The sequence below is a fragment of the Girardinichthys multiradiatus genome, chromosome 20, assembly GCF_021462225.1.
Source record: "Girardinichthys multiradiatus isolate DD_20200921_A chromosome 20, DD_fGirMul_XY1, whole genome shotgun sequence".
Classification (NCBI taxonomy): Eukaryota; Metazoa; Chordata; class Actinopteri; order Cyprinodontiformes; family Goodeidae; genus Girardinichthys; species Girardinichthys multiradiatus.
Window position 1 is genome coordinate 6,355,116 of NC_061812.1, and position 24,050 is coordinate 6,379,165.

The window sequence follows — 24,050 nt, forward strand, 5'->3', positions numbered from 1 at the left end:
CATGATTCAAAACCTCAACTGTGAAAAACATAAGAGGAAAAAACCCGCAACCAAAAACCAAACAACCCCAAATCATAATAGATTGCAAATATCCTCACCATTTTCTGTGAGCTTAGGCAAAACAAATAAATATTTGGTGTAAGCATTAAGGGTAGTTAGAGTCTTACCTGTTATTCGCAAGCAGAGTTTGGATGCATTGTACCTAAAATATAATATCCTACCAAAAATCTAAACTATCCATTGCAATTGCGATATTGCAAACATTAATATTGTAACCACTATTGCAATTTAATATTGTGTGCAGCTATACTCATACAGAAATGCTCCAACACCAGCTGAGTATCAGGGATGTTGGTTGGTGGTTCTCCCTGGGCTGACTTTGCAGTGGCGGTGATGTTGTGTATTTGCGGGACCATGGTGAGGGCCTTTGAGCTGAGATGTGCGCCCTCTGCTGGGGACTGCTTGGCGGGTCAGTTGATCCTATCTTGGTGTGGTATCGGGGGGTCTGGTGTGGGTACGGGGATCAGTGGTGTCTACTCTTTTGCGCTCATGTGTGGTATCTGGGGTGGCATCAGGCAGGGCAGTTGCCTTGCCTTCACAGCTCACTGTGTGGTGGGGGCGCGATGCGGTAGGGGGTGCTTGGAACAGGTGTAGTGTTTGTGGGGCTCATGCCGTGTGGATGTGTCTTCGTCGGCTTTCCGGGGGTGACGCTCTCTTGGTGGTTGTGCCTCTGTGGTTAGGGAATTCATGGTATTTGTGTTTGGGAGCATGTGTTCAATATCTGTGTCCTAGTTGGGGTCAGCCCTGTAGGGAAATTATTGTCAGGGTTCAGGGGGGTGGGAGGTTCATGAGGTTGAGATTGTAATTAATTAGGGGGTTGATTTCATCCTGGGGCATCTCTGGTGGCTTGGGTTGTTCATAACGAGTGGACCCCTTTTTTTCAGGGGTTGTTGGGGTAGGGGTCAGGGCAGGGCGTCGAGGGTCATGTAGGATTTTTTTATTAGGGTTATTTTTCTAAAATGGAGCAAAATATATCATACGGTATTTTTTTGGGCCTTAATAATCCATACTACTCTAAATGGTGGCGTTAATTCCACACTTAAAAGTTCATTTTGGCACTTTTACTTCTGGACCAAATTGTTCCATATTTTAGCTTGGACAAGTGCGATAACAGACATGCTTTGTATTGGTCACAGACCAGAAATACATAACCCTAGTTTGTTGCAGGAAATGGATTTACAAAGTAAACAAGTGCCAGTCTACAACAGGTAAGATACATGCTAAAAATCTTACAACAAAAACGCCAACTGACAACCACCTATGAACCAACTCTGGATTGAACAAATCTCTTGATGGAATATTAACCTGACTGTGACAAAAATGGACAGAACTGCATGTGGATTGGAACTGATTTTATGCAAAGTGCCTTAAGATTGATCTTTATATTTCATCCATATGCCATTAGTTGACTGACTGACTAGCTTTTTAATGATGAATTTGATGTTTATTTATATAATTCAGTTTTTTGTAATTCTAATTATTCTTGCTTTATTCACTATTTTTAAAATCAAGACAATTTTGGTTTTCCTAATAAACACAGGATTAAAAAAGCACAACCTAAAACCTAGCTCCTGAATAAAGAGATAAGGGATTTATGTGACAGAGAGTGAAGATATATGCTAGAGACGGATTATTGGTGTGTGTGTGTGTGTGTGTGTGTTTGTGACTGTTTACACATCAGTCTTGAACAGCAGTGGGCAGCAGCCTTCAGTGGCAGCAGCAGGCAGATTCCAGTGGAGGCCATGCATGAGTACACAGCTGCAGGGCCCTCACAGACACACAAAAGCAAATATATTTCTAAACACAAACAACTATAGAGAGTGAGGCATGCCATGATAAGTAGTATGGATGACTTACATTTGTGAGCATACACAAACATATACTTCAGCTCCCTAACCAAAAAAGACAAGTTTCATGTACACAAATGTGCACTCTCAGACCCACATACATCTGGGGCTGCTTCTGTGTTTCAATCTGCAATAACATTAGTGATGTGACAGAAACTTTACAGGCAAGGAGAAGAGAGCAATAAAGGATGAAAGCAAAAGCAAAGTGAGATATTCTGCCAGGATTAACAGAAATGCTATTAATAAATAAAATTATGGGAAGAATGAAAATTATTATTTTGCTCCTGGTTTGAATGAAGGATATGGACCAATTAAAAGCCACAAAACACAAGGGTAAAATGGATTTAGGATAACTGTTATTAAAAGTAACAGGTAATTGAAAGATACACTAAGCAGAAATCAGTCTTAATTTTCTGAACAAAAAATGTTATCTAAGCTTAATTGCAGCAGGAGGCAGTCCTTAACTTTTTTCTTACGTTAAGGGCAACATATGATGCAACTGGAGTATAGGAAGAGTTAGTGGAAAAGGGGCAAAAGTCATAGGCAACTTGTAGCCATGGAGTTCTCCATAAACTCTTCTGTAGGTACTTTGGATCATGCAAGCATTGTTTTGCGTGGTTTTATTATTTTCTTTCTTTTTTTATTTCAGAGATGTACTTTTTTAATACTTTGCTTCTTTGTTAGTTTGTAAAATCTATTTGTATTATTTTACCATCCTTATGAAATTATTCTACTGTCATTGATTGCATTGAACTTTTTTTGTTTATGTAGAACTTTATACGCAAAACCGATTCAAAACTGGCATTGGCAAAGTTAACTACTAAAGAAGTTTGATGATTATGTTTCTCTTGAACACCTGAAGTCACAAAAACCCTCAGGCCACTCTCAGTAAAATGTATATTTTCTAAGTCTGCCACTAAATCCTTGCGTGCACAAATAAAATAAGCACATTCTAATAGTGACATGAAACAATTCTTGGATGAAATGATTCTGGATACATTTTGTTGTTGGACAAATACCAGATAAGTACTGTTTGTATGCCTGCATTTGAATAATTAGATGGGGCATGCATCTGGAGCGAGCAGCAAATGCTCAGCTGATATGACTTTCCATAAGAAGGTGTCTAATGTGCATGCTCAATGGGCCTGAAAATCTGAGGGTGTGCCTCAGAAACCTTTTCTTCATGATTTCCATGAGAGGAACTCACACTGAAATGAATTGAGAGTCATTTTAGAGCACAGAACAGCTCCTTTAATACACTTGGGGGTTATTTTATGTACTACAGACATTTTAGAGGAAAGTCAGACTTTATAGGCAAGGTTCTGCTCTGTAGAACCACTTTGATATGTCACTGAGATATATTTTGTCACTCCTAACTCTTCGGCTCCACGCCACTTGGCCTGCTTTGCCATATGTTTTTTTTTCATACCAGTACCTTGTTTTTACGTTCCTGCTGAGGAGCAGGCACGGTTGAGGGTGGAGTAGTGGCTACATGTGATGTGAACACACTGCCGTTCACTATTTTAAGGTTTTGGAGAAATAATCCTGGGAAAAGTTAATAAAACACAAGAGCGACTTCAAGCAGGTCAAATCAAAATGTAATTTTACTTTTTACAAATCATAAATCATGCCTTGCTGCATGACTTATGGGTCCTGGGTTTGACTCCCAGCTGGAGGTCTTGCTGCATGGAGTTTCCGCATTCTCCCCGTGCATGCATGGGTTCTCTCCAGGTACTTTGACTTCCTCCCACAGTCCACCCATTCACACCTAAGGTGGTGGTGTGAATGGGTGTTTGCGTGGTTGTTTGTCCTGTGTGTCTCTGTTTTGCCCCCTGCTATGGGTTGTCAACCTGTGTAGGGTGTACCCTGCCTCTCGCCTGTAGACCACTAGAGATAGGCACCAGCTCCCTTGTGACCATTGTCTGGGTGTCAACAAAAAGCCCAACAGATTTCCTTTTACAAGTGGAACATTACAGCTAACGCTTTAAAGTTCAGCTTGATATTTATAAAAATACACTTTATTAGAAACTGCTTTGATTATTTCAGTTGTTACGGACACAGAGACAGAAATGAAAAGGGGAAAAAAAAAGAAGCATGGAAGAGAGAAAAAGGGGGAAAAAAGGAAAAGGGGAGAGGAGAATAGAATGGACAACCAGCCCCTGGAGCCAGGAGGTGGTCCCCTTCCCTCTGGGGGTGGAGACAGGCAGACCACCCCAGCACCTACCTGAACCCGGTCCAGGCTAGCCCGGGCTCATGCTTGAACCTGAGCGACCCCGGCCCGGACAACGACCCCCCGCCCTGACCCCAGTCCCCAACGACCCTCATCTGGAGAGGAGGCCATGTACAAAAGAGGGGTCTACATAGTCCATACCAGCCTGTCAACCAGAGCCGCCACAGAATAAAATAGTCCAAACCCCCCAATCAATTCCGATCCCAACCCCATGAGCCCCCCACCCCCAATGAACCCCAACATGAATTTCCCCACAGGGCCACCCCCAAACAGGACAAATATCGAACACATGCCCCCGATCCCAAACGCCATGAATTCCCTCCCCACAGTACATGGGCGAACCCCACAGGTGAGCTTCATCCCTGAAAAGCTGACGAAGCAACACCCACACAGCACAAGCTCCACAAACAGCTCCGCTCCAAGCACCCCTGCTGAGTCTCACCCCACCACACAGCATGCCACGACAGCAAGGCAAGGCAAGGGTCCCGTACAACGCCACCCCAGACCCCACCAACAGGCGCAACAGGGCAGATACCGTCGAGCACCGAGCTCACAATGGATCCCATGACCCCACACCAAGATGGGTACAAACTCACCCGGCAAGAAGTCCCCAGCCAGCAGCAGGCACTTGGGGCCGGCGTCCCCCACCCCGCCCCCGCAACCATACAGACACACCACATAACTGCCACTGCAACAATAGCCCAGGTAGAAACATTATCCAGCTCAGCTGTACCTTCGCTGCTCAGCCGATCCAGATGCCGGTGACCCCACATCCAAAAACAGCAGCCCCTCATACCACCCTCTAGCTTGCCACCTTGATCCCCCCACCAGACACAACAGCCAGCAGGGCAGCACACCGCCAAGCCGTCAAAACTTGCACCAGCCGGGTAACCGGGCCGGTTAGGCCAACCGCTCCAGGCCAAGCACATGCCATCAGCCTCCCCAGTGCAGGCACAAGACCACCCACCCGACTGCTCGGCCAGGGGCAAGAGCCACAGAAGGAAGCATTGGAGGAAGGCCACCACAGCACGCCGAGGACAGCCCTCCCCCTCCCAACCGCGCACTCAAAACCTGGAGGTATCCCAGGATGCCAGACACCCACCCTCCCGCACGGCACACCTCACCGCACCAAGCAGGCTGGCCAGCCCCTTCACCAAAGTGAAGCCAGATCTCAATCAACACTGCACGCCACCCGGCCAAGACCCCCTTGTTAGAGCCCGGCGCCTACCCAACCGACGGACTTGGTACCGAACCCAAGGACCAAGATCCGAGGCAACCCAAACGATCTCGAGAGGGAAGAGGGTCTGCCACCCCCCCACCCCCAAGAATGGTCTATTCTTGGGGGCTATCACTTCTGAAAATGTTTTCTTTCTGTAAATAATATTTCTCATTATAGAATGATGGACCATTTAGCAATGGACATATAACTCTTACAAGACTGATTGTGAGAAATAATTGCTTTTGTTATTTAATGCTAAACAATCAACTTATTTTTCAAATTTTTATTAATTTCATCTGTGTTATAAGGCTAAAATTGATTTTTATTTTGTTTTCTTGAATACAGCCAACGCATAAAGTCGCTTTGTATTTTAACATCTCAGATTGGTAAAAAAGATGGGGAAAAAATTTGAACTGTTTGGAAATACGTTATACTACATTGTGAAAATATTTACATGATGTATTAGGCTGGACAAGATCACTTCCTTTTATCTGCATTTGTTGTTCTTTGATTTCAGTAAAGAACTTTCTGACAAAACTGTTTGATAAAAGCACTTTTAGGATAAATTGCTCTTGGCTTAAAGAAGAGAAGAAGACAGAATAAAGGAGGAGGACAGCAAATAGGATGAGCCAGACAGGAAGAGGGGAGATAAAACAATGATGGAGATCAGATGAGCATTAGAGCAATGATGAGGAATGAGACAGGAGGAGAGGAGACTTTAAAAGGTTCAGCAGCTGAAGAGATTTAAACATGTGGACACTGGTATTCCTTCTCTAAAGGCAGAAATATTTATATCAGTCAGATAACTTTTACATACTCCTTATATTTGAAAGGTGAGTGGCCATGATGAACGACCCACAGAAAGATTATCCGATAAGTAAGCAGAGCTCTGCGTCTACACATTCAAAGCTGGTCCCTTTTTGGTATATGAAAATGTTTAAGCATGAAAATAGGAAGATAAATGTTATTAAAAATCCTTTGAGAGTTTTACGTTGATGTTAGAAAATTGTTTTGTCACTCTGTGCTTCAGTTTTAAGCTGCTGAATCTCAGTTTTGAAGGAAAGTAATTTAAAACACACAAGGAAAATGATGCAGCTGGGTGCATGTGTGTGACTGTTAGTTGAAAAGGCCATTTAAACTGTGCTGCACTGTATGTGGGTGAATGAAATAAGATAGGTGTTAGTATAAAGGATTGGCATGAATGACCCCTAATGAACATTATAACCTGGACAGAAGCAACCTTCACACTTTATAACTTTTACTGCCTCTTTCTTTTCTATTTCACACACACACACAGACACACACAGACACACAAACACACACACACACACACACACACACACACACACACACACACACACAGACACATCTCACTCTGCCTTTTTTTTAGGACACTGGATTGACCTCTGTTCATTGTAGACTGTCTGTTCAAAGCAAAAACATTATTTGCAGCAACTAAATCAGTATTTAATTGCTAAAATTGACCTTTCCAATAACAGGTTTCCACCTAAGCATGCTTCTGTTGGCATCAAATAAGACAGAAGTTGGTCAAAGTTCTTTTAGTACATTTGTATATTTTTCTCCTTATTTTTGTGGTATTTATTTATATGGTTTTGCAGCAGTAACATCTATGAGTTGTACTTTAAGTGAGAACACTGCATGAATTTCCAAATAATTCAGCAATGCAAAAAAGAAAAAGGAAAATGACAGACTGGATTGGTGACATTTTGTCATTAAAAACCTGCAGTGACCATTTTGAGAATCTAATATCTTTAAACCCAAATCAGAGCTTTAAGCAAAATCTTCTCATTAGGACCAGTTTTTGACAAGGTAGGGGATGGCTGCTTCACACAATGTTGAGGGTTTCAGTGGTATTCAAAAACAAACACACACATACACAAGTTCTCATACATCTAATTAAGAAGCAATCCTCTGCCTGTTTTGTTCCTGCTAATGCAAATTTTTATTGCCATCCAGTTCCAAATTGCCTGGCCAAGCAATTCATTAGCACCTTAACCTCAACAGCAGAGCCTGCGTGTTGTGATTAAAGTAGTTGGGAAATAAAGCACGTCCAGTGATGACACTAATGAATTGTGAGGCTCAGCTTGTTCCAACACCATTTTTCTTTCATCAGAGGTGAAGGATTTTACAGTGAAATATATCTTTATCAAATGGTGTTAAAATGGTAAAGATTTACTGATTATACCTGGGTATTGCTTTAAAGTGTTTAAGTTAACCCTGACAAGATCCGAATTTTCCGAATTTTCTGTGTCAGGGGGGACAGATGGGTCAATATAAAGTGTGGACAGTTTATCATTATTTGTCAAGACTGTCATCTGTAAACTGCCAGTTTGGGTGTCCTTCCAGGGCAGCTGTATGTGCCATTGTCATCTTTGAAATGTAAGGTCATGGACTGTGTCAGACTTCTGCTGAGCATTTGCAAAGCTCTTATTTTCTTTTTGCACAATCCCGTGCATTCTACAACTGCCTGTTCTTAATAAAGCACTCTGAAAGTTAACCTAATCGCTAAAATTGCTTTATTAAATGATACTGGCTTGCATCTCAAATAGAAAAAGAAGGAGTAGATGGGACTCAAAGGAAATAGAGCAGATGTTAATTGAAGATGACATCATGTAAATTCATGTAATAACAGTTTTCCTTTTAATTTTGGTTCTGTGTATACAAATCATTATTTTTGCATCGAACAATTCTTGTGTACCAGCTATAATGTCTTGTGGTTTTGTTATTATTTTTTGCGTTTGTTTAAAGATTGTGTCTTTGTTTAGTTGAGAGTCTTTATGAAATAGAAAACTATTTTACAAATCAAGGTGTTGGCCTTTCATGATTTCCTTTAGGGTATATTTACAAGAATGAATAATCTGAAGGATTAGGTTGTAACCTATTTCAAGAGAACTATTTGTGTATGCATAGTGTGAATAGGTTGTCCCTTCTGTGCTTCTGTCATTGACCCATATGTTTATGTTTATGCATTTAGCAACTGTTTTTATCCGAAGTGACTTACAAATGAGGAGATAATGTAGTTAATATCAAAGCTAACGATAATTTACACAGAAGGATGAAATAGTTCAGTCAGATTGGATAGATAGCTTCGTGAACAGCAATTTTCGCAGTTGGTTTGTCATGGTATGGCATCCTTGGACTTGGTTTGTGTTTTTGTATTAACCGTTCTTAGGTCTATGTTTTCCTTTATTGTTAATTAGTTCCACCTGTCCCTTATGCCTCCATGTCTCCTTGCCACAACTGTTCTTAGTTCCTGTGATTACCTGCCTTTGTTTTCTCCCTGTATATTAGTTGGTCTGTGTTCTTTGTTCCCCGCTGATTCCTCCGTCACTATTCCTCGTTCACTACCCTTGTTTATGCTCAGTTTTGCTACGTTACAGAACTATGTACACATGTAAGTTTTTGGCTCGACTCATGTTTGTACTTGCTGGATTATGTTACGTTTTGGAAACCTTTAATTAAAGAAAAGTCTTCCTCTCATCATGCGGCTGCCAAGCTCTTATCTGCACTTTGGTCTGATCCAAACCCAGAACGTGATATGGTTTAGGTCAGGATTTGACTAACTATTCTAATGATGGATATGTTTTGATCTACACCATTCAGTTGTACCTTTGTATTTTTGCTTCATTGACTCCAACTACACTGAGATCTTGGATGGCAGCATAGTGGCTCTCAATGGGATTTACCAGAGATGCAGATGAGGTAATGGGCAGGCACACTTGTGAAACTTCGGCAATAGGGACTTTGCACACCCTTGCCCTCAATCCACCTGACTAATGTCCACTCCCTGGCTAACAAAATGGACGAACTACTGCTTCTCATAAAAACTCAGATCTGCCTTATTGGAACCTGGTTCATTGAACACATCCTGGACAGCTCCCTTCTATTGAAGGTTTTCCGACTGTTTCAAGTTGACCGCAGTGGGGAACTCTAGGTGAGAAAGAGAGGACTTGGAATCTGCTTTTACTTAAATGAAGGTTGGTGTATTGATGTCACAGTCGTACAGAAGACTCGTGACCTGGAGTCATTTTTGTTAAAACGTAAACCCTTTTTTTTTTACCAAAGGAGTTCTCCTCATTTGTTTTGGCCAGAGTTTACATCCCACCACAAGCTTGCAAATCAGAGGCTGAAACAGGCCTAAAGGGAAATCACACAGACTGTGACTAGGATGTGTGGGGCCTACAGAGATGTTAGCTGCCCTTTTCCTGAGTTTAGACCTGTACATGTCCTGGATGGACGCAAATTCAGCCCTGATGATTCTTTCTGCAGATCAAGTTGTTCATTGCAATCTAGACTTGTCCTGTTTTGTGGATGAGCCAAACCACACAGTGATGAATGTGCACGAAATAGACTGAACAATGTAAGTGTAGAAGATAACCAGCAGCTCATGTGGAAGGTTGTACTTCTTGAGTTGGAAGTATAGTTGAACAGTGTGAGGGGATGGGCTCCTGTAGCTAGTAGTGACATTCAAGCTTTTCCAATTGCAGCTGTTAGCTGAGAAGATGCTTTTTATATTCTTGCTGCAACTTTTCTTGGATGCCTTGATCTCTTTGGTCAGTTTTTGTTTCTTGCCTGCTTATAAAGGGGCTGTTCCCTACTGCTGTGAGCCTCTGCTTACAGCAGTAGGGAACCCTCAATCTGTGCTGTCAACGCAGGCCTGTAACATTTGCTTTGACTTCCGTTTATATTTTTATAGTTAATGTTGCTATAACAAGAGTGCTGAAAGCCGAAGTCAAATTTGTGAAGTTTGATTCTGATTCTGATTTAGCCTACCAGAGTAAAGAGGGCCTTATAGGTACACAAGCACTTTTCAAGTATTAATTTCTAAAATACACGTGAAAATCCTGTGTCAGATCCCTTACCTTTCACACCTATTCATAACTTTATGTTAGTTCATCTTATAAAATCCTAACAAACCACTTTGCAATTTGTGGTTATAATGTGACAAAATGTCTTTGAGAGCTATCATCCTGCAGCTATTGATTTATTCCTTCTCCAACACACCCAAATTAAAGGAACCAGGCATCTGCAGAGCTGAATGACATGCTGATAAGGGGAATTCAGTCATTTGATTCAGTTGTGTTAGAGCAGGGATGTATTTAAGGTTAAAGGATAGTAGTTTCTGGGTGTGCTGCTGGAGCACCCGACCGAGAGGCTTTAGCCCTCAACCCGGCTATCCCCTGATTCGAGTCACAGCCACAGCAATCTGTGGTGCATGTCTTTTCCCTCTCTCTTCACCCCTTTTCCTGGGTGAAGAGAGGGAACTACTTTTAATAGATGACAAAATAAAGGCCACCAGTGCTGTAAAACAAATCTTTAAAAAAAAGAAAGGATATTAGCTCTCAAAGACTAGAGTTGGTAGCTGCTGTCCAGCCAAAAGTTTGGAAGTATGATCAGATTTGTACAAAAAATATCCTAGTTTATGTGTATGCTTTGCAACAAAATAAGCATGATTATTATTCAAATAGTCACTGATTACATTACATTTTTACATTAATTACCAGCTATTTGATGGCATGGATGTCATTATCCATTGGTGTTTTGCTAGTCACCATAGTTATGTATTTGGATCATTTTGGGTTGTGATTATTTTTGGTTTTGTGGCTTTTGTATTCCATACATGATTTACTCTTGATTTGAGAGTCTTAGTTCTGTCTTGTTCTTTGTATTCAGGTTAGTTAGTAGTAATCTGACAAGACACATTTAACTACAATCAATGTAAGCATTAGACAGAGCTCTACCTTTATTCTGTGTTAAGTTTGGAAGAAAATATTTAAACTGTGACCATTCAAAGATGCCAAAACATTACAGCAAAATTAGAGAAACTGACATCTTGATATTGCAAGAGATGCACTTTTTGAACAAAAATACTTTCTTTATGTGTGTTTTTTTCATTTGGCACTGGCTGCTGCATTAGTGACAACCATTGCCATTTTATTTGCATAAAGCATTGGAGCTAAGCACCTTTCCCCCAAGCTGCTCTGCAGGAAGATGATTGGCAGCGGCTTGTGCACCGCCAAACACTGAAATGGGCCCTCTATAACCAGATTCAAAGGAGCTGCTGACACCTGCACCTCTGAGGGCTGAGAAGCTCCACTCAATTTCACCTTTGCTTAGATCCAATTTTTTTGACTGACATTTTCAAATCTTGCCCATATCTGATGTCAGTGTGCATCAATTAGGTGTCTCATGGATGTGGCGCATTAGTGACAAAAGACACATTTAAATAAACACACAAATATTTCAGATTTAATAACATCAGCTAATATTTAACCTTTATAGAATTATGATATTTTTAGTAAAGGTACACTGCATTTGGACGTCTTGTGAAATGTAACCTGATTAAAAAAATAAATATCATGCCACAATCTCACACAGTTTGTCAGTCTATCAGTCCTACACTTATATAAAGGTTTCTCCCCAGTGGCGTATATTTGCATCCGTAATATTTAGTTTTACCAGACCAAACTGTCAAATGTGTGCAAAAAATCAAGTCATCAAAAATGTATTGCCAAAGTGATAAATATATAGAATTTAGTTTGGTAGGGTACTCACAACAGACAAGACAATACAGGTCCTTCTCAAAATATTAGCATATTGTGATAAAGTTCATTATTTTCCATAATGTCATGATGAAAATTTAACATTCATATATTTTAGATTTATTGCACACTAACTGAAATATTTCAGGTCTTTTATTGTCTTATTACGGATGATTTTGGCATACAGCTCATGAAAACCCAAAATTCCTATCTCACAAAATTAGCATATCATTAAAAGGGTCTCTAAACGAGCTATGAACCTAATCATCTGAATCAACGAGTTAACTCTAAACACCTGCAAAAGATTCCTGGGGCCTTTAAAATTCCCATCCTGGTTCATCACTCAAAACCCCAATCATGGGTAAGACTGCCGACCTGACTGCTGTCCAGAAGGCCACTATTGACACCCTCAAGCAAGAGGGTAAGACACAGAAAGACATTTCTGTACGAATAGGCTGTTCCCAGAGTGCTGTATCAAGGCACCTCAGTGGAAAGTCTGTGGGAAGGAAAAAGTGTGGCAGAAAACGCTGCACAACGAGAAGAGGTGACCGGACCCTGAGGAAGATTTTGGAGAAGGGCTGATTCCAGACCTTGGGGACCTGCGGAAGCAGTGGACTGAGTCTGGAGTAGAAACATCCAGAGCCACTTTGCACAGGCGTGTGCAGGAAATGGGCTACAGGTGCCGCATTCCCCAGACCTGGGCTACAGAGAAGCAGCACTGGACTGTTGCTCAGTGGTCCAAAGTACTTTTTTCGGATGAAAGCAAATTCTGCATGTCATTCGGAAATCAAGGTGCCAGAGTCTGGAGGAAGACTGGGGAGAAGGAAATGCCAAAATGCCAGAAGTCCAGTGTCAAGTACCCACAGTCAGTGATGGTCTGGGGTGCCGTGTCAGCTGCTGGTGTTGGTCCACTGTGTTTTATCAAGGGCAGGGTCAATGCAGCTAGCTATCAGGAGCTTTTGGAGCACTTCATGCTTCCATCTGCTGAAAAGCTTTATGGAGATGAAGATTTCATTTTTCAGCACGACCTGGCACCTGCTCACAGTGCCAAAACCACTGGTAAATGGTTTACTGACCATGGTATCACTGTGCTCAATTGGCCTGCCAACTCTCCTGACCTGAACCCCATAGAGAATCTGTGGGATATTGTGAAGAGAACGTTGAGAGACTCAAGACCCAACACTCTGGATGAGCTAAAGGCCGCTATCAAAGCATCCTGGGCCTCCATAAGACCTCAGCAGTGCCACAGGCTGATTGCCTCCATGCCACGCCGCATTGAAGCAGTCATTTCTGCCAAAGGATTCCCGACCAAGTATTGAGTGCATAACTGTACATGATTATTTGAAGGTTGACGTTTTTTGTATTAAAAACACTTTTCTTTTATTGGTCGGATGAAATATGCTAATTTTGTGAGATAGGAATTTTGGGTTTTCATGAGCTGTATGCCAAAATCATCCGTATTAAGACAATAAAAGACCTGAAATATTTCAGTTAGTGTGCAATAAATCTAAAATATATGAATGTTAAATTTTCATCATGACATTATGGAAAATAATGAACTTTATCACAATATGCTAATATTTTGAGAAGGACCTGTATATGATTTGACAAACAAAAAAAAGTCATCAAAAAATAATATAACTCCATAAAAAAATAAACTGATAAAAACAGTAAAGTTCATTAAGAAAGAACTTCAGGGAGGCCAAGTTTGCTAAACAAAACACATAAGTGCTTATGAGAGTTGAGGGCTTTCACAGCCTGATGATATGTACTATTTAGAAATCGCATTAATCTGGACCTGATTCTTCTAACCTTTTGTCTGATCGAAGGGGGCAGACAAGACTTTATTTAAAGACGGCAAGGGGCACATTCCGGAAGGGCAGCGAGGCAATTTGAGAAAGTATTGAAAAAAGCCATCTTCCTTATCTTTCTGAATCCTACTCTGCAGCTTTGACTCGTCTCCCAAGGTGGTTTTACAAAAAGTAACACCTGGGGAGATGTGACTAAAACAACTCATATAGAATCATTAAAGACATGTTAGGATTGGCAAGCAACAACAACCCAAACGCACAAAGGTTCATATTAGTGTACATTTTCTGACTACAAATCATAAGCCTGTTACTTCCAACCATGTTAAGAACTGAAGAAGCTTTTGGGTGAGAGGTGAAACATCTTCAATACACAAGAGAAGTCTGGTTGCCTTCTACTTAAGAATTTAGAATAATAGAGAATTTACATCAGCATAAAGTGCAAGAAAATACTGATATAAGATTTCACTTTCATCAAACATATTGAGATCACTGCTTTTTAAATAATGTTTTTTTTTGCATGAATGTATCCGTATGTTCGGGTTATGTACTTAACTTATTTCTTTTGGCTATGTGCTTTGTATGTTTTAGGATCATTTGTAAGGTCTGTTCTTTCAAGATAATGTAGGAAAACATCAATTTTAAGGTTTTCTCATTGATTTTAAAAGCTGTCAGACTGAAACTGATACGATTTCAAGTCTCCTTTATACCGTTGCAATAAATTCTCTTTTAAGTTTTTTTACAAAAAAGTTACAAGCAGCCCTTCCAATTCTCTTCTCATCATCTGTATTTGCATTTTATTTTCGGTTACATGCTAGCTGTTTCATTCAGCAGGCATATTAAAATTATAAGCAGCTGGCACATCACTGACCAAAAGGGGGGACATCTGGAAAATGTTCTGCAGGAGAGTTGTGGCTGTGGGAGCTTAACATATTATGGGTTATTCCAACCAAAATTTGGCATCTGTCACCAGTGACGTCCATGTTCAGTCTGCTAAAAGAGGTACGTTTATCAGCAAATCCTCAACAGTCACCTGGCAGTCAGCTTGTTAAAATCAATCATAATGGTTTGGTTCAGTGATTAATCACAAAGCACTGCTTAGAGGTGAATGTTTTGAGCTCATGTAAGACAAATGTTTGCAGAAGGGTGTTATGCAGATGATAACATAATGCTTAATGCTAAAAAAAGCTACATTTCTTTTAGCTGCAATAAAAGTTTCCTGTCTGCTTTAAGTCTTCTTGTTTCTACTGCTATGTCAATATCAACCAAAGAGAAAACAATAATCTAAATATTTAATAAATAACAAACTATTGCTAAGGAAATCATCAAGAAAAGTGTTGAAATTTACTTTTATATTTATTTCTTTGTGTTACATCACTTCTTAAAGCCCCTCAGGCAGCTTGATTAGCATAATAATTAAGCCAGAGCTGTAATGCACCATTTGTTCCAACACTTCTGTACCCTGCAGTTGGTTTTGATGTTCTTTTCTCCCAACACATAGCCCCCTGAGTCCCACCACCAATCTAAGAAATTAGCATGCATTTAGACAATGGAAATGAATTAACAGGGAGCTAATTCCTTCCAAATATGACTGACTGGTTATCAGCGGCGTAGGAGTACTCCGCTGAGACCTAGTGTTGGAATGTGTATGTACACTGTTAGCTCTCCTTACTTCCTCATTACATGAAGTGATTGACTCGACCACAAAGCGGATGGCGGGAGATGGAGAAAGAGAAGGAGGAGGAGACAGATGGAGGAGGAGAGAGAGCAGATTGGGAAAACTTTCATCAGGAAATTGAAAGTGAGGATTTAATCAAACCTCATTTTAAAACTAACGTTGTCTTCCTTTCTTCACCTACCGTTTCATCCGTTCCACCCCTGATCAAGGATGTTTGCATAGATTGACATGATTTGTAGAGAAATGCAATGAGGAGCATAATGATGTTCACAGTAATGAATTGATTAGCATTTTAATAGAACAGCGATATGCAGTACACTGGAGACATGGAACTGTCAGCGGGTTAAGGTTCAGAATGTTTTTTAAACGGCAATCCAGCCAGTAGAGGAAAGTCATTTTACATTTCCAGAAACTATGAATGTTAATGTTTCTCACATTTCCAATTTACAGTTCTTCAAACCACTGACACATGAAAAATCACAAGTTCTCAAAAAGCTAAATATTTATTGGAGTTGGTGCTCTGGGACATAAATGTGTGCACAAAAATAAGAATATTTTCAGAGATACTGTATGTCCCAATATTTTTCATTTTCATGTTTTATGGCAAGAAGCCCAGGTTTGCCATCAAAACCTTCTTCAGTAAGGGAACTTAGCTTTGTCTTCTGTCCAACTCCTACTTTAGCTGAAAATGTCAAGTCTGCTTACTTATTTGTTCAATGTTTTAAACCAGCTATATTCACCAGACAAATTCATCCCAGTCACACAGAAATGCTAATTTTCTTTAACCAAAACGTGAAACCAATCTTAATTATGGAGTGCTTGCTGATATTGATCCTTAGTAGGACGAATATGATAACATAACGATGCGTGTTACCTTCCAGTTGTGGTGAGCATTGTAAGCTATATACTTTCACCATGTTGCGCTTTCTTGCTTCAAAGTTTTTAGATTTATTTTAAGAAATCTTTCCATGGACTCCAAGGTAACATTCAAAGCATGTACAAGCTGTATTTAAAAGGTTTTTATACATGTCATTTATGCAAATATAGTCCAAATTTAGTGTCTTGAGCATTCTTTTTAAAAATATTCTCTCAAATGCTAGGTATCAACTACTGAACCAAATTCTAATGGATGGTGACCCCTTTCTTCCTAACTAGTGCTTCAGGTTAATCAGGTTCTTGGCTTGTGTTTCAACACCTGCTTTTTGAGAAATGACCACAGATTCTCAGTGAGGTGAAGACATACACCCTGACCACAGGTCAAAAATTTGAATGTTCTGTTCTTTGAGTCATTATCACTTCTGTCTCATGACACAGTGCTCTTTCTGGCTGGAAAATAAACAGATCGTCACCAAATCACTACTAGGTTATTGATTGTTAGTATTGGAGAATGTTCTGGACTCAGTTTATATTGCAGTGTTCTCAGAGCAGGCCCCTCCTCTGGATGAGAAGCAACCCCAATTGGGAAAAAGTAACCCCGCCTATGGATTATGTCAGGATGTTTACCTGTCAATGTGATTCAGGACTCATGGTAGGTCTTTTTTTGGGACAAATTACTTTCCAGGTGTCTTAAAGAATCAGAAAAAGAGATTCAGCTAAGAAAATGAACCATTTGCCTGTAATCCATCCTTTTATTTCTAACTAAATTTCAGTCTGTCTTTGACGTTTTGCTTTGACTACAGTGGCTTCTTTGATTTGTTTAATCTTTCAAAGTTCTAGGTTTTAAAGTATTTGCACTGTCTGCATGCAGATAAATTCAAACCCACCTGCTGCAAATGTTGATCAGTCTCTGGACTGGAGGCAACATGGGCATGTCAATGTGTTCATTGAAAACACTGTAAACTGGGAAACTAACAATTATTTCAGATCAAAGATAATCTTTCCTGATAGATCAGAGGGACTGACAGGGTAACAGCAATGGCTCCAATGTATGCTTGTGGCACATTATAGATAAGCTACTACAAAAATGAACCCATTCAGAAACAAGATACATCTATAGAAACGATTCTTGGATGAAATTCAAACATTTTGGAATTGCACAGGGTTGAGGTTAGAGGAACGGAAAATGATTAATTTTAAAGGTAACTCCAGGAGCTCTAATTGTAAAATAACAGTCACAATGAATTTTAAACCAATATACTTTCAAAACAAAGAAAGGAATTGTTCACCAGTCAGAGCAGATAAACCTATAGTCATTATTTAGCATTTGCAACATTTACTCAAAAACAAACCAAAAGTCCAGTTACTTGAATTGCTTTTATTTTATTCATAATGAAAAAAAAAAAACATTGATATATTCTTAATGCAAAGCCACCATTACAGCAGATCACCAAAATCCCCCTCCTCTATCATTGAGAAGAGCACCAACCAGAAAAAAAGCTTGTGCACAGTATCTAATCCATCAAACCCAAGGATAATTGACTAAGTCTGGAAGGAACTTACGGATTCAAGATTCAAGATTCTTTTTTTTCATTATGTCACCGTAGTGAAATTTAGCTGAGACCCGGGTCAGATGTGGCAGACTGTAAACACTCACCTTCCACTTAGGTGCACTTGTATAATTGCTTGCTAATAATACACATCAGCCAGAACATGCACTATTTAAAATATTTAGCTCTCTGGACTGTAACAAATTCTAGAATTATATTAGATAAGGCTTTTTAAAGACGGTTTTTATCTTTGCCAAGGAAGTTATGTTTTCAGTTAAGATTGGATTCTTCACCATTGCGGCCATTAGGGCCATTTTTAACATTATAGCATCTAACTCCACAGAAACAAAGGCTTGACAAAAATTAAGGTAAAACATATTGATGTGTTCTATCATATGGTGATTAAGAATGTGGAAAAATATAGGGTCAATAGAAAAATTGTTAGTGTAAGGTAACAAATAAAACTAGTAATGTATGACTAACAAAAAATTGTAGCTGAAGGTCTACTGGTTCAGTAAGGTGCTAACAGATTTGTTACCTCTGAACTAATGATAGTGATATAAATGTGAATCCAAGTGCTTGTGGTATGTTCTCACATTCAAAGGAATCAAATATCATAAAAACTTAATAGAATTAACCTTTTCAAAGAGTGGATGCATGGTTTGAATCTATTTGGATTTGTTTGAACCGGTTTTGAGTGGTTTTGTAGATAGTACATTTTTGCAACACCTGGTTGTTGGAGAGTAAATGAGTTAGTTTACTGGTCTTTTTTCTACCAATTGGCAATGCTGTGCAGTGCATTTAGTCTGGTGCTGAGCCTCAGGAGCTAGAGTGGAAATTGGCAGGACGTAAAGCCCAGAGATGGAAAATGACTCACTTCAAAATAACTTTAAAATTGATTTGTACTGTGAGCTCTGGTGCACTTGTTTTCTTGCTGGATGATTAGCAATCTGATCAGCTGATCTGTGCTGCTGTCCTGGCCTTGAGAATTATTGTTTTTTGTATGGACAGGGTGCACCTCATTCATACATATAATAGCAGATGTTATATGGCTTCTCTTCAGCCCATTTGCTGTCAAACTAAAGTGAAATTTAGCAAGCAAAACTGAAAAGCATCATTAATTTATATAGAAATCAATTAGCCTGTCATGGGATACACAAATTAAGTCATTCACTGATACATAATAAAAAAGACTGATCAAAGTTTTCTTTTGTAGCACAATCTTTGGATCTTATCTTTGATAACTTCCGATGTCATGTTTCCAACTCTGGACTTTTACTATGAAAGTCCTTCAAGAGTTTCATACCCCAAATAAAGCATGCTAGAGAGGTTTACCTTGTAACAGGTTGTGTTATATGTCTCCTTCATCTGCCTGTGAGGACCAGCTATTTATGATTCTGCAGCATGTAATAAGACCTTAGCATGACAACCGGAGAAGGTCCCAGTGCTGTGGAGGATATCCTGCCCTGCTTCACTGCCTATGAAATGTCATCCACTGTAGATAAATGAAGGCCTTTAATGTAAATCTGGATGCGTCTATCTCCCTCTTCGTTTAAAAAGAGGGAGATGGAACAAAAAACCTACTTAGGGTTTTTAAAATCTTATTCAGCTCAGATGTTTATGTTCTGTAACTAATGCTCTTGAGATTTACAGTAAGTTTTAATAACCATCTAATGGAAATTATCTGATGATAAACCATCACCAATCAATTGAAATGGATTAAAACAATTTAAATCACATTTTAAGTTGATATAGACTGTAGGATCTCTGCTCCTCCCCTTCTGGTTGGTTCTGGCAGCTCATTGTCTGCAGCTGCAACGCATTCTCCTAATGAGCTCATGGGCTTCTTAAGGTAGCTGCTGATACAGACCTTTGCTGGGTGTAGTGAAGTAATAAAATAAAGAAATAAAGCATTTAAAATGTTAAAAAGTAACCCAATTTATCAGAATCTAATTGAGTACAAAAGAAAGCAGGCAAAGGTAAGAAAGATCATTAAACATGCAAAAAGAGAATATTGGAGAAACGTTTGTAATACCGTAGGGAGAGAAACAAAAATTGATCAAATTTGGAAAACAATTAAAAGAATGAAGGGTATTAGAAAAGAATATGGATATCCTATATTAAAAATAGATAATATAACTATAACGGAAGATAAAGAAAAAGCAGAAATATTAGCTAAAACATTTAGTAAAATTCATAATTCAAATAATATTAGTGAAGAGGGGAAGAAAGGTAGGGAAATCACAAAGATGAAATATAAAGAATTAATGCAAAATAATGTAGATACAAATAAATTAATAAATGAACCATTTACACAAGGAGAATTGAACTTTGTAACCAGGAAAACAAAAAATACATCACCTGGAAAAGATCAAATGTACTATACGATGATAGAACATCTTAATGACAAAGCAAAAGACAAAATATTAGAATTATACAATAAAGTCTGGGAGGAGGGAGAGCTGCCACAGAGCTGGAAGGAAGCAATAATTGTTCCAATAGTTAAACCAGGAAAAGATAACACAAAACCAGAAAATTATAGACCGATCGCATTAACATCAAATATTTGTAAAATAATGGAAAAAATGATTAATAATAGATTAACATATTATTTAAATATTAATGGGTATATATCTAGAAATCAAAATGGGTTTCGAAAAGGGAGAAGCACAAATGACTCTGCATTATGTTTAGAATATGAAATAAGGAGAGCACAAATAAACAAAGAAAATGTAGTAGCTGTATTTTTCGACATAGAAAAAGCTTATGACATGATGTGGGTTGAAGGATTATTAATTAAATTAAATAAAATGGGTATTACTGGAAAAATGTTTAACTGGATTAAAGATTTTTTATCAAATAGAAAAATACAAGTAAGAATTGGTCAAGAATTGTCAGGTAAATATATAATAGATAATGGTACTCCTCAAGGAAGTATTATAAGTTGTTATTGTTTTCTATAATGATAAATGATGTATTTAAAAATATTGGTAAGGAAGTCGGTTGCTCACTATTTGCAGATGATGGAGCTATATGGAAAAGGGGTCGTAATATCAAACTTATTGAAAAGAAAATACAGGATGAGATTATTAGAATAGAACAATGGGCAAATCAATGGGGATTTAAATTATCAGTGGAAAAAACAAAAGTAATGGTGTTTACACAGAAAAGAGAAAATATAAAACTAAAATTATACAATCAAGTTTTAGAACAAGTAAAAAATATAAAATTTTTAGGTATATGGTTTGATGAAAAAATTATATGGAAAGTACATATTCTACATTGTTCAAGATGAAGAAAACATAATACAGGAAAATGTGATTATTGTGGAGAGGAGGAAACAATAGAACATGTAATATTGAAGTGTCAGAAATATGAACAAGAAAGAACAATTTTAAGGAGAGAATTTGTAGGTATTAAAGAAAATTTTATTTTGAGAGATACTTTGCAAAGAAGTTTAGGTAGCAAACATATTCAAATTATAATTAGATTTTTCAAAAGCACTAAATTAATAAATAGAATTTGATTGTTGTAATAGTAAATAAGATTTAAAACCATGAAGAACCACACTCCATACCAGTCGGTGGCGGTAATGCACATCATAACGTTATTTGCCAACTGCCAAAAATAATACAAGAAGAAGAAGAAGACCTTTGCTGGAACATAACCTCAGTTATGTGGACTCCTGTCTGTCTGCCTATCCGTCTGCCTGCCTGCCTATTCGTCTGCCTGCCTGCCTGTCTGCCTGCCTGCCTATCTGCCTACCTGCCTGCCTGCCTGCCAACATCTGGTAATACTCTCTCCTAAGGACTTCGCTGTAAATATTCTCATCACCAGTACTCTCTCTCTCTCTCTCCTTGGATTCCTGGGTGTACCTCCTCCTCCTCTGGCTTCTGGACAACTCCAACTCAAGATTCCTTAAACAAAGTCTACAGTAGAAATAAACCTCATTTACCATCTTATCCTGTGTGCTGAGTCTGTTTCATCCTCTGGTTTTGTTCTAATTCAACTATCTAAGCAATTCATGATATAGACAAAACAGGGTTTGCATAAGTGACTTGAAATGGAGCTTTTTTGCATCTTGATTTCATATGGAAATTTAATTTTAGCCAAATTGCTACTAGATGTTTGACTTAATTTGTTAAATATCAGTGGTGAAAAGTGTTTAATCTTAAATCCAGCCAATATTTTATTGACTAAAACACATGTTTATTGAATTAGAAAAAACACAATTTGCAATATGTAAAAAGAAGCAGTGTCACAGACCAGATGCAGTTACAGGTTATTACTTTTCCTGTTCTTGCATGTGAACAAATCGTTGAGTGCTTTTGAATATGTGTCTGCATGCTCCCACAAAGCAGCTCACAGACAGCCCAGGTAGAAAATCTCCTTTAATAGCAGTAATTTTATCCCAGCTTTGCTACGCATCAATGGACATCGCGCTATTATTCTGAAAAACTCACAGAGCCCAGGACTAAATGACAAGAAAAACACTTGAAGAGTAGATAATAAACGGCAGCAATTTGAAGATGTATTTATCCATGTTTTTGTGGACTCAACTTGCTCTCCTTTGTTCACTCTGCCAATACAGCTGTGATTTCACCATCATGATTTCTAATTCTACTTCATCAGCCCTGACAAAAAACTCCATGTTCTACTCTAGTACCTAATCATTGTCTCCCCTTAACGAGTAACATAAATAACAGTGGATGACATTTCATAGGCAATGAAGCAGGGCAGGATATCCTCCGCAGCACTGGGACCTTCTCCAGTTGTCATGCTAAGGTCTTATTACATGCTGCAGAATCATAAATAGCTGGTCCACACAGGCAGATGAAGGAGACATAGCAAAACACAACATGTTACAAGGTAAATGTCTCTAGGTCAAGTCGTTACTAGGTTTTGTAGTTGGTGTTGGCGCTGCTCCAGCTCCGTTACTACTTCATACGATATTCCTTGTAATGTGAATTTTGTTAACATCTTACTGAGTTGTTGAACACTCATAAAAGCTGTTGTTTTGTTTTTCAATTCAATTCAATTCAGTTTTATTTATATGGCGCCAATTCACAACACATGTAGTCTCAAGGCACTTCACAAAGGGTTTGGAATGATATAGGGTTGTTGGGGAGGTTAGATTAAACTACTGAGTGTTAGAGTTTGTCCATTTTAGAATGGGCTATGTGTAGGGGTACCAAGTAAAATAATATACTGATAAAGTGTCTCTATGTAGAGTCCACTGGTGGCCATTGTTATACTAAAAACCACAAGGATTTGGGGTACCTCTCTCAGTCAGACCGATTATAACCATAGGAAAAGAGAAGGTGTCAAACAGGTAGCAGAAATGGAGGGTGTGTTTGCACCTCACCCATAACTGAGACGGTTTAGGCTAAACCTGACTTCCCCTTATTCCATCCAACAGGGAGGGAGGAAGGCTGAGGTAAAAATAATTGGAGAGTGTTGTTCCTGTTGCATTGTGTGAAAGGTGGGTAACTTTAAAATGGGCTAAGTCAATTCAATTGAAACAAATAGATTTCAAGTCAGGCACATGCATTCCAATTAATAAGTAATCATTAAACAGTGGAGTCAGATTCAGTTATTTATTCAAATTGGATAAAACGTTTTTCTATCTAAGGAAACCTAGCAGATTGCATCCAGTCAGTGACTTGTAGCAGTCACTCCTCCTGGATGAACATGTAGCGACAGTGGACAGTCACTGAATTTGCAGCAATCCCGCATACTGAGCATGCATGTAGTGACAGTGGAGAGAAAAAAATCCTATTCAACTTTCTAGAGCCTTAGAGATTTCTCAGACCTTGTGTTAACACACAGGAGGCAAAAATAAATGATTGTTTTCACTCTTTACCCTGTTGCCGCCCTTTCAATGGTGTTTTATAGCTAATCGCATGACTAGCTACATTCATCTGATAACAATTAACTTGGTTTCAATAAGTCAGCAAAGATTTTTCTTGGTTCTCCGTCAATGGAGCTTTTTTCTTGCTGATGTGAGCATTCTGCTGTGTGTATGAGAGCTGAGATTCAGTGTGTTTTTGCGTGTCTGTGAGTGTCAATCCATAACTTCCGAGTGTGGATGTGTGTTTGTGCAATAGCCAGGCAGCTGAGAGAGATGGCAGCCTGTCTGTCTCTGTTAGTATCTTTACTCTGCCAAGGATTCTCTGGCTCGGAGCCTGCAGCTCAGTCTCTCACAAATACACACACTGT

At 39.0% G+C, this 24,050-nt stretch overlaps 1 protein-coding gene across 2 annotated transcripts in view; it reads left to right on the plus strand.

The window, feature by feature from the left end:
* LOC124856743 (glutamate receptor-interacting protein 2-like) overlaps positions 1-24,050 on the plus strand; it is a 328,206-nt gene that overhangs the window by 65,341 nt on the left and 238,815 nt on the right. The window lies entirely within an intron of this gene.